Below are 15,788 nucleotides of genomic sequence, written 5' to 3'. Positions count from 1 at the left end.
TACCTTTATAAATAAAAATTAATATTTGGGAATTATATATAATTTTAATGAAATTACCAGTATTCTTCCATAGTGACATTTTCTGTTTTAATATTTAAAAAATCTTCCAAAACTCAGGAGATTTCTGCTAATTCAAGTCTGACAAGTGCATTTAATTTAAAATACACGCGCTGGTTCCATATCAGTTGCGTTCCGATTGGCTCTGCTGTTCGTCTTACGTCGAAAGACAATACTCGCCCCTGATTGATTACTCTTAGCTGTCCATCAGCGATGAGGCTATGTCCGTTTTTGATTGGCTGTTTCGGTTGTCAGTCAGCGGTGAGGCGGGAGCAGGAACATTCCTCACTGATGGAAGAAAAGAAAGTTTCCAAGATGGCCGGACAGAGCTGCCTGTTCGCAGGGAAACAATAAAGGAGGGAGGAGGGACGCGGTTAGCCTGAGCCGTGGCTCGCTCTGAACCGCTCACTCCCCGACTCGGGCTCGGTCAAGAGAAGGAGGAATATCCGCTGCGGTGATTCGAAGTCACTTAAAGTATGAGGATTTATTTAAATGTTTCAGGCCCGTCGACCCATAACACAGCGGCTAACGGCTACAGGGAGGAGGATCAGCTGCTGTTCGCCGGACAGATGCTGTAGGGAGAGCGGACTGCTTCATTTTACAGTAAGTGTGATAAACCTTATATTTTAAAATACAATATTTATTAGTGAAAGCCGTATTTAATCATTCTATAAAATTCTTGTTTTAGAAGTTGTAAGTTTTTCACAGTTAGCTCACCATGTATGACGAAGTTGGCATCCGGTTGGTAGATTGAATAAAAGGCTAGTTCACAGTTTTAAAGGAATCTGCTATACTTTTAGTTACGTCTAATTTAGAATTAACACTACATTTAAAGGCCAGTAAAGCCTGACTACATTCATTAGAAATAGATTGTGTAGTTTATAAAACGTTTCTGATATTATAAAAAGAGGATACTAAGCTGTTTGAAACTGTCTTAATCATATTAGATTGGATCCTGCTTTAAAGCCACTGTCTAAGTCTTGAAGTGGTTAATATGAACTAAATTATTTTCCACTGAAAGACATTTTAACTTAGAACTATTTTTGTGATCCATCAAGAGTTGTTTTATTTGGGTGAGTTTGCACAGTTGAATAAAATTTTCTTTAAATAGCTTCAAACCAAATTTGGTAATTCACACCAGGTCCGGTCACTGGACGTTCTGGGTTTCGACCTGTAATCTACTAAGATTATTAAAGAATCCCTAAAAACTGTGAAGCAGTCCTTTCCTTGAATCGGAAGCCAACTTCAGCAGCCTAGCTCCTATTCGCTAACCAAAGCTAACTCCCGACTCAAAATAAAAGTTTGGCTAAGTTGGAGAGCAGTAATGTCGCTCGCAGCGGGCGGAAAACCACCTCCAGCACAGAACCCGGCGTCCGGGCCGAGGCTGCTGGTTCATGGGTCTCAAAACACGAGTTTGTGTGAGTTTTCCGAATATTTGGCTCTGATTTAGAGTGCAGGAATGTGCTAAGTTTCAGTAGCTGGTCGGGAGTTAGTTTGGTGTTTGTTTGGAGATGTTTTTATCCAGAAAGCAGCAGGTTTTAAATACCGTTACAGCGACTGTGGCTCCAGTAGCTCAGCCAGTTAAATGAGCTGATGTTTAGCAACTGAAATGAGGAGGCTGAACGGTATTTTACCCAGAAACCTTACTTTTCCTCTCCGGCAGTGAGTGCCGCTGCGACTGAAGGCCGTTAGAGACAAAGGTCGCCTCCATGGAGCCAGCACAGGAGTCTTTGTAAAGGGCCAGGGGGGTATAGACGCCAGAGTGACAGAGAGCCATAATCTGCATTTTATGGACGAAACCTGAGGCGGGAGTTCACTGCAGGTCTTTATTGATGATGGCGGATTTTGTTACACCGCGACACAGCGCGGTGATGGAGCGGCTCCGCCGGAGGATCGAGCTCTTCCGGCAGCATCACAACAACTGCGAAACCCGCTACGACGGCGCCACGCCGGAGCGGCTGGAGCTGGACCGGCAGCACACATCAGCCTGCACCAGCGGCTGCTGCAGAACAAGGCCAAGCGGGCCAGCAAGCACCGGCAGCCGCCCAGCGCGGAGCAGGACGCCCCGCGGGCGCCGGGCGGCGCGGAGGGCGGCGGGACGGCGGAGCAGAGCCGGAACACAACCCGGCAGGTGGTGAGTCCGATCCACACACTGCAGGGGAGGTAATCACACCCCACAGAGCTGGGCCAGAGCCCGGTTCTGGTTCCTGGAAATCTGGGGTTAAAAGTCAGAGGAGGTCTTACTGGGATGGGACTGGTTTCTACTGGCAGCATCACAGGAAACTGGACCACTCTGACGTCACACCATACTGGCTCTGATTATTGTCAGGTGCTGGATTGTCAATCAATCAACAGTTTAAAGAGCTGTGCATCACAAAACTATAAAGTCATAAAAACATCATACAGTCATCAATTTGAGAAACCAGAACAAACGTTACGCCATGTTGGTCAGGGTTCCTTTTACTTTGAACATGAAACAGCTCCAAGCAGATGCATTTTACTCTAAGTCACAAGTGTCAAACTCGGGGCCCGGGGGCCAAATCTGGCCCGCCACAGCTTTTTATGTGGTCCGCTATACTCCAGATTACATCCATAAATCCCTGCAGTTTTTTTTCTTTTAAATCTGCAAAATTCACACAAAATCAACAGATTCCCACATTTTTTTTCTGATTTTACTGCAAATTTTTCTTACAATTGATCATTGATTTCATGTTATCAAATTGGGTTTTTGATCAATTTGATAACATGATTAATAAAAAGTTACATGAATGTAAATATTGTACAAATCCATACAAATGTTTAAAATTATCACCACATCTGTGATTTTGATTGCAAAAAAACAGAAACAGTCACACTATCCTGGAGGATTGAAGAATGTGAAAAGATGTTCAATATTATTAAAAAACACTTAGTTAAAGCTGAAACAAACAGCTTCTTATTGACAGTTTAATGGGTTTTATCAATGCATTGTGGCCCTTTAAGAACATTCAGGTTTTTGATTTGACCCAAAATGAAACTGAGTTTGACGTCCCAGCTGTAAGTTGAGAAACGGCTGCTGCTAGTGAACTGAATGGTTGGAGAGTGAACTGAATCGCTAGCGGGTGAACTGAATCGCTAGCGGTGAACTGAATCGCTAGCGTGAACTGAATCGTTGGAGGTGAACTGAATCGTGGAGGTGAACTGAATCGCTAGCGGTTGAACTGAATCGCTAGCGGTGAACTGAATCGTTGGAGTGAACTGAATCGCTAGGGAGTGAACTGAATCCTAGCGGGTGAACTGAATCGAATCGTTGGAGGGTGAACTGAATCGCTAGCGAGTGAACTGATCATAGGGTGAACTGAATCGTTGGAAGGTGAACTGAATCGTTGGAAGTGAACTGAATCGTTGGAAGGTGAACTGAATCGTTGGAGGTGAACTGAATCGCTAGCGAGTGAACTGAATCACTAGGGTGAACTGAATCGCTAGCGAGTGAACTGAATCGCTAGCGAGTGAACTGAATCACTAGCGGGTGAACTGAATCGAATCGTTGGAGAGTGAACTGAATCGTAGAGTGAACTGAATCGTTGGAGAGTGAACTGAATCGTTGGAGTGTGAACTGAATCACTAGCGGTGAACTGAATCGAATCGTTGGAGAGTGAACTGAATCGTTGGAGAGTGAACTGAATCACTAGCGGGTGAACTGAATCGTTGGAGAGTGAACTGAATCGTTGGAGGGTGAACTGAATCGTTGGAGAGTGAACTGAATCGCTAGCGGGTGAACTGAATCGTTTGTCCTCATTGCTGCTCTCTGCTCCTGGATTGGACTCATTTTCAGGCTGTTTGGTGAGACGGCCTTAAAGACGGGTTCACCATGGCCACGTTCAGCCAGTAGATCCTGATGCTCAGTTCTGATAAGTTTTGTAGAAATCTTTAGGCCTTCGCAGTGGCATGGCTGATTAAAAGTAGTCAAAACAGAGTTTTTTGAGCATGCTGAGGGTGTTACCAGGGTCAAAGTTTCACCTACTCGCCATAAAAAAATAAACTGTTATATCTCCTACACAAAAACTCACAGATGCACCAAACTTTCAGTGATTGATCATCCCTTGGTGTCCTACAATACCCTATGGTCGAATGATGACATCACTTAAGGCCTGAGAACAGGAAGTGTAAGGTTTTACTCTGAACGGTTGCTATCTGACCCCTTTGACTTCATCAACATGAAACTGTGTCCAGAGACAGAAGACATGTTGGAGTGTTGTGGATTCCAACCCCGACCGTTTCGATGGAGTCAATAGGTGGCTATGGCGGCGTAGCAAAGTCCTGCAATGCGTTGCCATACTTTTGACTCTAAATTCTACAGTTTCGAGCCGAGCTGCTCCAAACTCCCTAGGATGGATCCTTATCCAATCAATCAATCATCATTCCGAACAGGAATCCATAACAGTCATTGGTGGGCGTGGCCTCATTTCTCTACAGCGCCGCCTAGAATATTTTAAATGATCAGCTCCAAGCTGATCATTTAACCCAGAATTATGAAACTTGCCACACATATGTATCTTGTCAGTACAAAAAAGCCTCTTGGAGCCATGGTCCAAACCCAACAGGGTCGGCCATTTTGGATCAACTTCAACATTTCCTCTTTTTTTATACACATCGTATTTGATCTAACTCTTCCCACAGCTATTGAGATACAGACTTCAGAATCACTCAGGAGAGTCTTCAGGCATTAATGGTCAGAAGTTATCACAGGATTTTTGTACATTAAGGCATGTGGCGTGGCTAAGAGTCAAACTTTGACTATCCTCTATGAAACATCAAGGTTTAATAACTTCCACATGAAAGGTTACAGCTGCATCAGACTTCATGTCTCACTACAACCAGTCCTGATCACATTGTCATGGTCAGTTGATGTCATCAGCCCCGCCCACTTCCAACAGGAAGTCACCTGTTTTTATATTGTATGTCTTAATTTTACTGTATGATTCATATGGTTTTAATCCTCTACCACCTGACATAAAATGACATGATGATGAACTCTGTCGATGTTGGCTGAACCGTGTGGGCGTGGCCAAAAGGCGAATATCAGTCCCTCGCCATATGCATACGGTTGTCTCTATATCACACATGGGTCATCTGATTAGTGTCAAACTGGATATGTATGACCTCTGTTCACCTCTAAGGAGCCAAACAGCATTGAATGTAATTTGACTCCACTGCGCCCCTAGGTCAGTTCATCAGCTATATCTCCTCAGTTGATCTGCTTCACCAGCATCGCTGCCTATGTTAAAATGGAGTTTGACAAGAAATATAATCCGACATTGCACTGCATCGTTGGCAGGGACTTTGGCAGCTATGTGACACACGAAAACTAAACAGATCACAGCTTTTATTAGGTTCAAACAACAGTCCTTATATTTTCAGCCTGAAAATGAAAGACATTTGAACAAAAACTCTGTTGCTCATTTTAATGCACTAAAAATAAGTTATTTTACAACAAACTTGTTTGAAATAATGGACTTTACATCAACTCCAGAACTGACTTAATTAGTTGATGTAGCTGCTGAAAATGCAGTTCAGCTAATATCAACATAAGTCACCAGAAAAGCTTCAGATACAAATACGTTTCTCCCAAAACCTTAAACATCAGAGCAGCTCATGAAATACAGAACATGCATCCATCCAGGATTTTTACTAATTGTGTTTGTGGGTTAGAGTACAAAGATGATATTAATTTTAACCAAAATTAATGAAAGTATGTAATCATCAGCACCCTCTGTTTAGAAATTGTTTCAATAATTCTCCAGTAGGGGTCAGTGTTACTCCATCAATGAGAGAGATTGAGGGAGAAGCTCAGTTCTCAGAGAAATAACTTGCCAGACTTCTGCTTGAATGGTTTCTGAGCCCAATGTAGCCGACCCCAGCAGCGCCACGCTTACAGCAGTAAAGATGGCCGCTGCCGCGCTTACAGCAGTAAAGATGGCCGCTGCCACGCTTACAGCAGTAAAGATGGCCGCTGCCGCGCCGTGTTTACAGCAGTAAAGATGGCCGCTGCCGCGCTACAGCAGTTAAGATGGCCGCTGCCACGCTTACAGCAGTAAAGATGGCCGCTGCCACGCTTACAGCAGTAAAGATGGCCGCTGCCGCGCTTACAGCAGTAAAGATGGCCGCTGCCACGCTTACAGCAGTAAAGATGGCCGCTGCCACGCTTACAGCAGTAAAGATGGCCGCTGCCGCGCCGTGTTTACAGCAGTAAAGATGGCCGCTGCCGCGCTACAGCAGTTAAGATGGCCGCTGCCACGCTTACAGCAGTAAAGATGGCCGCTGCCGCGCTTACAGCAGTAAAGATGGCCGCTGCCACGCTTACAGCAGTAAAGATGGCCGCTGCCACGCTTACAGCAGTAAAGATGGCCGCTGCCACGCTTACAGCAGTAAAGATGGCCGCTGCCGCGCTTACAGCAGTAAAGATGGCCGCTGCCGCGCTACAGCAGTAAAGATGGCCGCTGCCACGCTTACAGCAGTAAAGATGGCCGCTGCCACGCTTACAGCAGTAAAGATGGCCGCTGCGCGCCGTGTTTACAGCAGTAAAGATGGCCGCTGCCGCGCTACAGCAGTTAAGATGGCCGCTGCCACGCTTACAGCAGTAAAGATGGCCGCTGCCACGCTTACAGCAGTAAAGATGGCCGCTGCCGCGCTTACAGCAGTAAAGGTGGCCGCTGCTGCGCTACAGCAGTAAAGATGGCCGCTGCTGCGCCGTGTTTACAGCAGTAAAGATGGCCGCTGCCGCGCCGTGTTTACAGCAGTAAGATGGCCGCTGCCGCGCCGTGTTTACAGCAGTAAAGATGGCCGCTGCCGCGCCGTGTTTACAGCAGTAAAGATGGCCGCTGCCGCGCTTACAGCAGTAAAGATGGCCTGATTTGTGGCATTTCCTGCTGCGAACGCATCAGATCCACCGAGAGACTCGTCGTCTCGCTCTCAGCCAGAGCAGAAAGTATTTCGTTACCAAGATCTAAAGTCCAGTTCAGAAACTGATTGGAATCGATTTATTACTTTGTTTCATCAGGAGCTGCAAATTAAAACGACTCTTTATTTACAGACAAGAAAAAACAACAAAAACGGTCCAATGACTTTATGAAAATTTAAAACTCCAAATAGTGTGAATGTTTTTTTTATGGAAAGCTTTTGTTTATGTCTGATAAAAGTTCATGAAGAAAAATATTTAAAACTTCAGATATACATGGAAAAAACTTCATGTTGTAGCAGAAAAACCACCGTTTTTTTTTTTTCCATTGATCACTTCCAATACGTTGAAGTAATAATTATGAACAACATTGATGGAAACGTGATCAATAAACGTTTCGTCTGTTTAAATGTGACGTTTCAGATGCTGAAACATCAGGAATGGAAGCTCAATAAAACTTGTTGGTGATGAAACTGAATCTGTCTGGCAGAACGCTGAGATGTCCCACGTTCCTCAAACGCTTCACATGCTTGTAGCTCAGCTGCCTTCCAGCTCCGGCCAGCTCTCAATATGTTCTCATTTTACTATTGTGTTAAATTTTTTATTTATTTTCACCAGTTTAACTGACCAGATATGAATAAATTATTCATTTATTTGCCTCTTTTCTAGAATGTAGCCTGAAATATTTGTAAGGTTACTTTAGCGATTATTTTAGCTTTAGATTATTCTGATAATTTATTATCATTATTGTCATTAATGATCAATAGTTTCATCCTAACCACTGTGATGATTCGTCTCTCTCCTCCCCTGCCTGTTGCTGCAGCTTCATGACGTGGTGAAGAGGAAGCTGGAGGGCGGCGGCTCCCCTCTGAGTAACGGCGTGTGCGACGGCCTGTCGGCCAATAAGAAGGCCTGCCTGGAGAACGGCGCCGGCCCGGACGCCAAGCCGGGCCTGACGGACCGGGCCGCCAACGGGCCGCGCAGAGCCGAGCCGCCGGACCCAGAGCCCGACTTCCACCAGAAGGAGATGAAGCAGGAGCCGGAGGACATCCTGCCCATCATGCCGCCGTCGGTCGCCGGGGGCAACGGGCTCTTCCTGGACCTGAACCTGAACGAGCAGGAGTGGAAGGAGCTGATGGAGGAGCTGAACTGCTCCGTCCCCATCGAGGACATCCAGGACATCCTCAACTACAGCTTCGAGGACCGCAAGGACCCGCCGGGGGGCCCCGGGGCCGCCCCCGCCCCGCCGGCCGCCGGCCCCGCCCCCCCGCCGCCCGACCTGTCCAGCGTGAAGGCAGAGTTCTCGCCGGCGCCCGCCGCCTTCGACCCGGACTCCCGCACCGGCTCCCCGCGCCTCAGGGCCGGCTCCGCGGGGGCCCCGGCCCTCCCCGCCGGCTCCCCCGCCGCCTCCCCGGCCCCGCCCCCCGCCCGCTGCAGCTGCTGCCCCCCCAGAAGGACCTGTCCCCCGCCCAGCAACTGCAGCAGCTGGCCGCCCAGCAGAGGGCGCAACATATCCAGGGCAAGATGCACAAACCGCCGCTGGGGCCCAAGTTCCACGGCCAGGGGCCCCACGGCGGCCCCACCTGGACGCAGATGGCCAACAGCTCCCAGAGCCCCACCCTCTACCCCCCGACTTCACCCCTGCCGCCCAGAAGCAGTTGCTGCTGGCCGCCCGCCCGCCAAGGGCTCCCCCAAAGCGGGGACCGGCGGCTACCTGCCGGGGCCCGCCGGGGCCCCCGCCATGCTGCCGCACCTGTCCTCCGGGCCCCGCTGAGCCACCAGGCCGCACAAAGCCCCGCCGCCGTCCTCAACTACAAGAACACCATCCCTCTGTCGCACTACGAGGCCGGCCCCGGGGGGCCCGGGCCCCCGAGGGCCCCCGGAGGCCAGGACAAGGCGGCCCTGCTGAGCCTGCTGAGGCAGCAGAAGCAGAGCAGCATGAGCTTCAGGCCGCACCTCACTCACCCACAGGTAGGACACACCTCCACACTGCTGCCCAAGGCGCGGCGCCGGGCCGGCCGCTGCACGCACAGCGACTCTCTCCGGCCCCCGTCGGCCATTAAAGAGCATCAGCAGGTGGTGGGGGGCTGGCGATCAGTTTGTCCTTAAAGGTTTTATTGAGGCCTTTATTAGATGGTTAATTGACAGGGATGGAGGTCAAAGGTCACTAGGCCGGGAATTGAACCTGCGCCTCCCAGGGCGATGAGTTTTAAAAGTTTCTGTAGGTCAGAGTGAACCCGGCCGGCCATCTTGTTTTACAGCTTCTGTTGGGACCGAGTCCGGCTGAGGTTCAGCCCGGCCGCATCAGAACCGCCGCATCGTCGTAAGTCTGAGCCGTCCAGCAACAACGAACCTTCATCCAGATTTTGCTTCAGTTCTGGGTCTTAAAGGGACAGCGTCATTTAGTGTTTCAGCCAGCTGACCAGGGGGAGCAGCAACAGGTGGGGGGGGGGCTGGAGGAGTCTTTTCATTCAGAACCAGCCGAGCCCAGGCCGCTGAAGAGCCGCTCTGTTCAGATTTAGAGCGTCTTGTAGCGCCACCTTCGGTCAAAGCTCTGAACTAGATAAATAACATGAGCCAGAACCGAGCCAGAACCGAGCCGGACGCACCGCCCTCACAGAACTCGGACATGAATCCTTTTTATTGGAGTTTAAAGATCCTTTCTCCCAGGGCGGCCATCTTGTTATAAACAGCTTCTGTTTAGGAATTCGGATCAACTGATGACCAAATGTCAGCGACCGGTTCTGGTTCTGCTGCAGCGGACCTGAATCCGTCTCCTTTCTGTCGCAGGATCAGAACTTCGCGGCTCCTCCTCACGTTTCGGGTCCGGCCAACTCTATGACCTCTGGTAACCACGGCAACGCGGCCTTCCTGAGAGACCCGATGGCGGCGCTGAAGCAGCAGCAGCAGTTCATGCAGAGGCAGCTGCTGGCTGAACAGGTGGGGTCAAAGGTCATCATTCCACCAGATTACCAAAACATAAATGAATTTAAAATTGTAAGAAATTTATAAATATTTGCATCAACAAAATTTAAAAACTGAGCAAATAATTTTTTCCAATTGAATAAAAACCATTAAACCGATTCACTGCAGGAGAAGCAGCGGCAGGACCAGCAGCTCCAGCGACACCTGACCCGACCGCCGCCTCAGTACCAGGACCAGGCGGGTCCAGCTGCCGGACAGAACCCGTTCCCCCAGCAGAACGTCGCGCCGTTCACAGGTAGAGCCGCTCAGCCGGACCACACCGGGCCGGTACCAGCAGAACTCGCAGTTAAACACGGAACTGGAGGACCAGAACCAGAGCCTGTTCTCAGCAGGCCGGGTGGTTCTGCTGCTTTCATCTTTTATTTTTAAACAGCAAATTAATTTAAATGAAAGCTGTTTCAGTTCTTTAGTTCCTCCTCAGCTGCGTTTGTTTGTTTCTGTTTGTCACGGTTTTGGATCGAAGCTCATTTGACTGGGAAATAAAGGATGTGTTGGTTCTGCGGCTCCACAGACAAACATCGCATGTCACGCAACGTCACGTAACGTCACGCAACGTCACGCAACGTCACGCAACGTCATGCAACGCAACGTCACGTAACGTCACGCAACGTCACGTAACGTCACGCAACGTCATGCAACGCAACGTCACGTAACGTCACGCAACGTCACGCAACGTCATGCAACGCAACGTCATGCAACGCAACGTCATGCAACGCAACGTCACGCAACGTCACGTAACGTCACGCAACGTCACGTAACGTCATGTAACGTCACGTAACGTCACGTAACGTCACGCAACGTCATGCAACGCAACGTCATGCAACGCAACGTCACGCAACGTCACGTAACGTCACGCAACGTCACGCAACGTCACGTAACGTCACGCAACGTCATGCAACGCAACGTCACGTAACGTCATGCAACGCAACGTCACGTAACGTCACGCAACGTCACGTAACGTCATGTAACGTAACGCAACGTCACGTCTCGCAACGTCACACAACACAACGTCACGTCTCGCAACGTCACGTCTCGCAACGTCACGCAACGTCACGTCTCGCAACGTCACGCAACGTCACGCAACGTCACGCAACGCAACGTCACGTCACGCAACGCAAAGTCACGCAACGTAACGTCACGTAACGTCACGTCACGCAACGTAACGTCACGCAACGTCACGCAACGTCACGTAACGTCACGTAACGTCACGTAACGTCACGCAACGTCACGCAACGTCACGTAACGTCACGCAACGTCACGTAACGTCATGCAACGCAACGTCACGTAACGTCATGTAACGTAACGCAACGTCACGTCTCGCAACGTCACGCAACGCAACGTCACGTCTCGCAACGTCACGCAACGTCACGTCACGCAACGTCACGTCACGCAACGCAACGTCACGCAACGTAACGTCACGCAACGTCACGTAACGTCACGTCACGTAACGTCACGCAACGTAACGTCACGCAACGTCACGCAACGTCACGTAACGTCACGTAACGTCACGTAACGTCACGCAACGTAACGTCACGCAACGTAACGTCACGCAACGTCACGTAACGCAAACGTCACGTAACGCAACGTCACGTAACGCAACGTCACGTCTCGCAACGTCACGCAACGTCACGCAACGTCACGCAACGTCACGCAACGTCACGCAACGTCACGCAACGTCACGCAACGTCACGCAACGTCACGCAACGCAACGTCACGCAACGTCACGTCACGCAACGTCACGCAACGTAACGTCACGCAACGTCACGTCACGTAACGTCACGCAACGTAACGTCACGCAACGTCACGCAACGTCACGTAACGTCACGTAACGTCACGTAACGTCACGTAACGTCACGTCACGTCTCGCAACGTCACGCAACGTCACATAACGTCACGTAACGTAACGGCGCAACATGGCAGCTCAAAGTTTATTTTAACTTGGCTATGATATATTTCTGTTCCTCCAGTCGGTCGGTTCTGCAGGTTGCAGACGGCTCATTAAAACCGGGTCAGGTTCTGATTGGTTCCTCGCTGAGCCTCCCAGAACCGGACCAAGTCTGGTCTCTGGACCAGAACAGTTTGGATTACAAATTACTTACTGATCCTGTTTCCATAAACTGTAAAATATTTAGTTTAGACTGATTTCTTTTTTTTTTTTTTTTTTTTTTTTTTTTTTTTTTTCTCAGGTTCCTCTCAGCCAATCAGCAACATGGGCTCCATGGGAAGCCCCGCCACCGGCGCCCGCAAGTTTCCCCAGAACCAAGGCATGATGGGAATGAGCATTGCGCAGGGGGCGGGGCCCAGTGGCGGCGTGGCTGCGCCCCCTGCAGCCAGTCAGGCTGACATCAGCCTGCCGTCTTGTGGAGGGGGCGGAGCCAGCGTGGACTCGCTGTACAGCGGCATGACCCTTCACCCCAGCCAGCAGCGCCAGCCGCTGGGCCCCATGGGTGCCCCCTACAGGCAGCTGCCGCAGCAGCAGCTCCTCAAGCCGCCCGGCGCCACCATGCTGAAGCAGCAGCAGCAGCAGCAGCAGCTGGCCGCCACGCGCATGCAGGCGGGCGGGATGGGCGGAGCCATGGCGGGCGCCGCCTGGCAGCAGCAGCCGGCCAGCGCCGCGGCGATGCATGCCAACGCCTTTGCCGCCAACGCCTTTCACATGCAGCAGCCACGCATCCCCAAGATGGCCGCCGGCTCCGCCTCCTTCGGTGGGCGCACTGTGGTGCCGGGCCTCAACCAGCAGATGATGCAGACTAACATGGCCGCCCAGCAGAGGGCGCCGCCGGCCGCTCAGACTCAGCATCAGCCGGCCAATCAGAGCGGGCCGGTGCTGCCGGACCTGGTGGCGTACGGAGCGCCGCAGGCTGGCGGGCGCCAGGCGCTGCCGTGTAACCAAGGTTACCAGGTGAGCCGCGGCGGCGGCCAGCAGCAGCTGCAGCAGTTGCAGCAGCTGCAGCAGCAGCAGCAGCAGCAGCTGTCGTTCGGATACAACGCAGCAGCGGGAAGCTTCGCCGCCGAGAGCGAGCTGGTCGACTCGCTGCTGAAGGGCCAGAGCACGCAGGAGTGGATGGCCGACCTGGACGAGCTGCTGGCCGGACACACATAGGCCTGGTCCTGACCCGGTTCTGGTTCTGGTTCTGGATCTGGTTCTGACGAGGAGTGGGCGGCGGTTTGTTTACCGGCTGACAGTCGGTTGGTTCTGACCTCTGAACTGTGACCAGCAATGGAGCGATTCTGCTGGTAGAATCGGACCGGACCAGCACCATCATGTGACTCCAGCTCTTGACTGGACAAACGGCATTAAAGGTTTAGGTTACATCACTTCCTGTTCTGAAAGCCACGCCCCTTCTGGTCCACGTTTCGGTTTGGAAAAACCAACATGGAGGTCAGAGATGTTCTGATGTCACAGCAGATGGACCAATCAGAGAGCAGAACCAGCCAGACTCTGGTTCTGCTCTCTGATTGGTTCACTCTGGTAACCAATCAGAATGATTGCAGGTCCAATGTTTCGTTGGATCTGATTGGAGAACAGAACTCGTTTGTCTGCCTTCCCGTTGATCAGTTATTGGGTCTGAATCAGATTCATGACGTATTCATTGATCCCTGCTGATGACATCATCGACTCGTCAGAACCTCAGATCCATCCAGAACCCGACCCGGGTCTTTCACCAGGCACCCCAGAAGTTTGATCCACTTCCTGTCCAATCCCAGCTCCTGACATCAGAGGTCCAGGACCCGTTCCCAGGATGACTTCCTGTTCTTGGATGTTGGTGCTTCCTGGTTCTGGCAGGCGTGAATCTGATGAAGAGTACTACTGAACCACTGCACTGCTCCTCCGCCCTGCGGCGGCCATCTTGTTCCTCCTCCTCCAGGCTTCATTTTCATACTGTAGGAAATTTATGGAAACAACAACAGTTGGTTCTGTTTATGCAAAGCTGCTCCTTTCTGGATGTTTCTGTGGCGATCACTCTGCATTAATGAAGCTCTGCAGGAAATGCGGCTTGAACCCAGAATCTGGTCTGCCAGGCCACGGATTATAATCTGACCTTCAGCGTCTAATCCAGCAGTAAAACCCAGTAAATGTGTTAATATGCTGCAGGTTCAGGTCAGGAAGTGAAGCGGTTCTGATCCAGATCGCAGTGTTTGGACGGCCAGTATCGCCTCTGAACGTTTCCGGTTCTGTTCTGGTCGGTTCTGACCTCTGACCCCGACAGCGTGGGATTATCTACTGTACTGTGTCTGGTTGGGTTTGGGTTTCCCGTGCAGGGCTCGGTTCTGCAGCCTCTGGGCCCAAACGGCTCTCTGTAAATGTCTATAAATATATTTTTGTTATGTAAACCTTTCCTAATGATTTGGAGAAGATAGAAGTTATTTTTATATATTGCAGCTGAATTTTGTAAGTATTTTATACTTTTGATATGGTTCTCTGTAAAACAAGAGTATTATGTAAATATAGTTCTCTAGAAACAAATCTGGGCTTGGTTTGGTTCTTATCTGTCATCATGATTCAGCTCTGAAAGAAACAAGAAGAAAAGCAGCAAATCTCAGTGGAAGTAAAATAAAGTTTCATCTTTTGTCTCAATATTTTAAATATTTCTATGTTCACTTTTTAACAATGTCAGGTTCGCATTATTTCAGCTGCCATTTGTAAATATTTTTAAGTTAAATTTGAAGCGCCGCAATAAAAACTGACAGTGATTAAAATAGTGATTAATGTTGATGCTTTTAATTTGAAATGTAACCTATTAGTAGAAACTACTGTGAACACTTAAACAATGTAAATGCATTTTAAAAATACTGTAGCGTTTTTATAAATTATTTTCACGGAGGCCGTTTACGCCGCAATGCATTCTGGGTGTTTGCTAGGCCAGAGGAAGGAGGAAATGAAGAAATGAGATACTTTTAAAAAATTGGAAGTTAGGAAAATGACATGTTCAGTTGTGAACCGCGAGTTGAAGTTAAATAAATGGCAGCGACTGAAATCATCAGCAATATTTCATCCTATAAAGTTACTGTTCGGATTGAACGTCGTGTTCCGTCCAATCAGCTGCAGGAACCATTTTTATTTGGCTCCGCCCACTGCAAGAGTTTCTCTTTTCCCCTCTGACCTCTACGGAAGCCTGCTTCTGCCATTCTGGTAAAAGAAATGATAGAAAAATCTCGACATTTTGAGATACTATAATGAGATATATTTATTTTTTATTGCCTTTATTTAACCAGTTAACCCCGTTGAGATCTGAATCTCATTTTCAAGAGGGACCTGGGCAGAAAGTCTGCAACACACAGCAAGCTGGTTACAAACTAAAACCAATTAATAATATTCACAAGTATAAAACAATAATAAGTTAAAAGCAGTGACACTGTTTCACAGACTCTTGTTGCCTTTCTTTAAGAACCGATTGAAATAAATCCAATGAAATCATTTCCAACATCTTGAGTTTAGACTGGAGTTGATTCCAGGCTGTAGGAGCAACACACTGAATACTTGCTTCCCTTTTTCAGGTCAAACACGTTGAACATGCAGAAGAATAACATTCGAGCATAAAGAATGAGAACTAACAGATCTCTGTTAGAGAGTTTAAAATGCTGGAGGCCGGCCGAGTGGAGATTTATAAACCAGGATCATTAAATGATTGTTTCTCCATTCGCTAAAAGGAGGCAATTCAGCTTTCGCATACAAATCACAATGATGTGTAAAACATCTAGTACCAGTTATAAACCTTAAAGCATAATGACGCACAGTGTTCAGTGACTGAAGACATTTGGTCGAGGCATTCATATATAAAACATCTCCGAAATCCAAGAGTGGCAG

The 15,788-nt window shown here is 49.2% G+C and overlaps 1 pseudogene; it reads left to right on the top strand.

The window, feature by feature from the left end:
- The first annotated feature begins 1,836 nt into the window (after nt 1–1,836).
- Nucleotides 1,837–13,864, top strand: LOC129354360 (mastermind-like protein 1; annotated as a pseudogene).
- Nucleotides 13,865–15,788: the final 1,924 nt, after the last annotated feature.

The sequence above is a fragment of the Poeciliopsis prolifica genome, unplaced genomic scaffold (genome assembly GCF_027474105.1).
Source record: "Poeciliopsis prolifica strain line A6 unplaced genomic scaffold, Auburn_PproV2 SCAFFOLD108, whole genome shotgun sequence".
NCBI lineage: Eukaryota > Metazoa > Chordata > Actinopteri > Cyprinodontiformes > Poeciliidae > Poeciliopsis > Poeciliopsis prolifica.
Note: the sequence above shows the minus strand (reverse complement) of the source record. Positions and strands in the feature narration are given on the sequence as shown.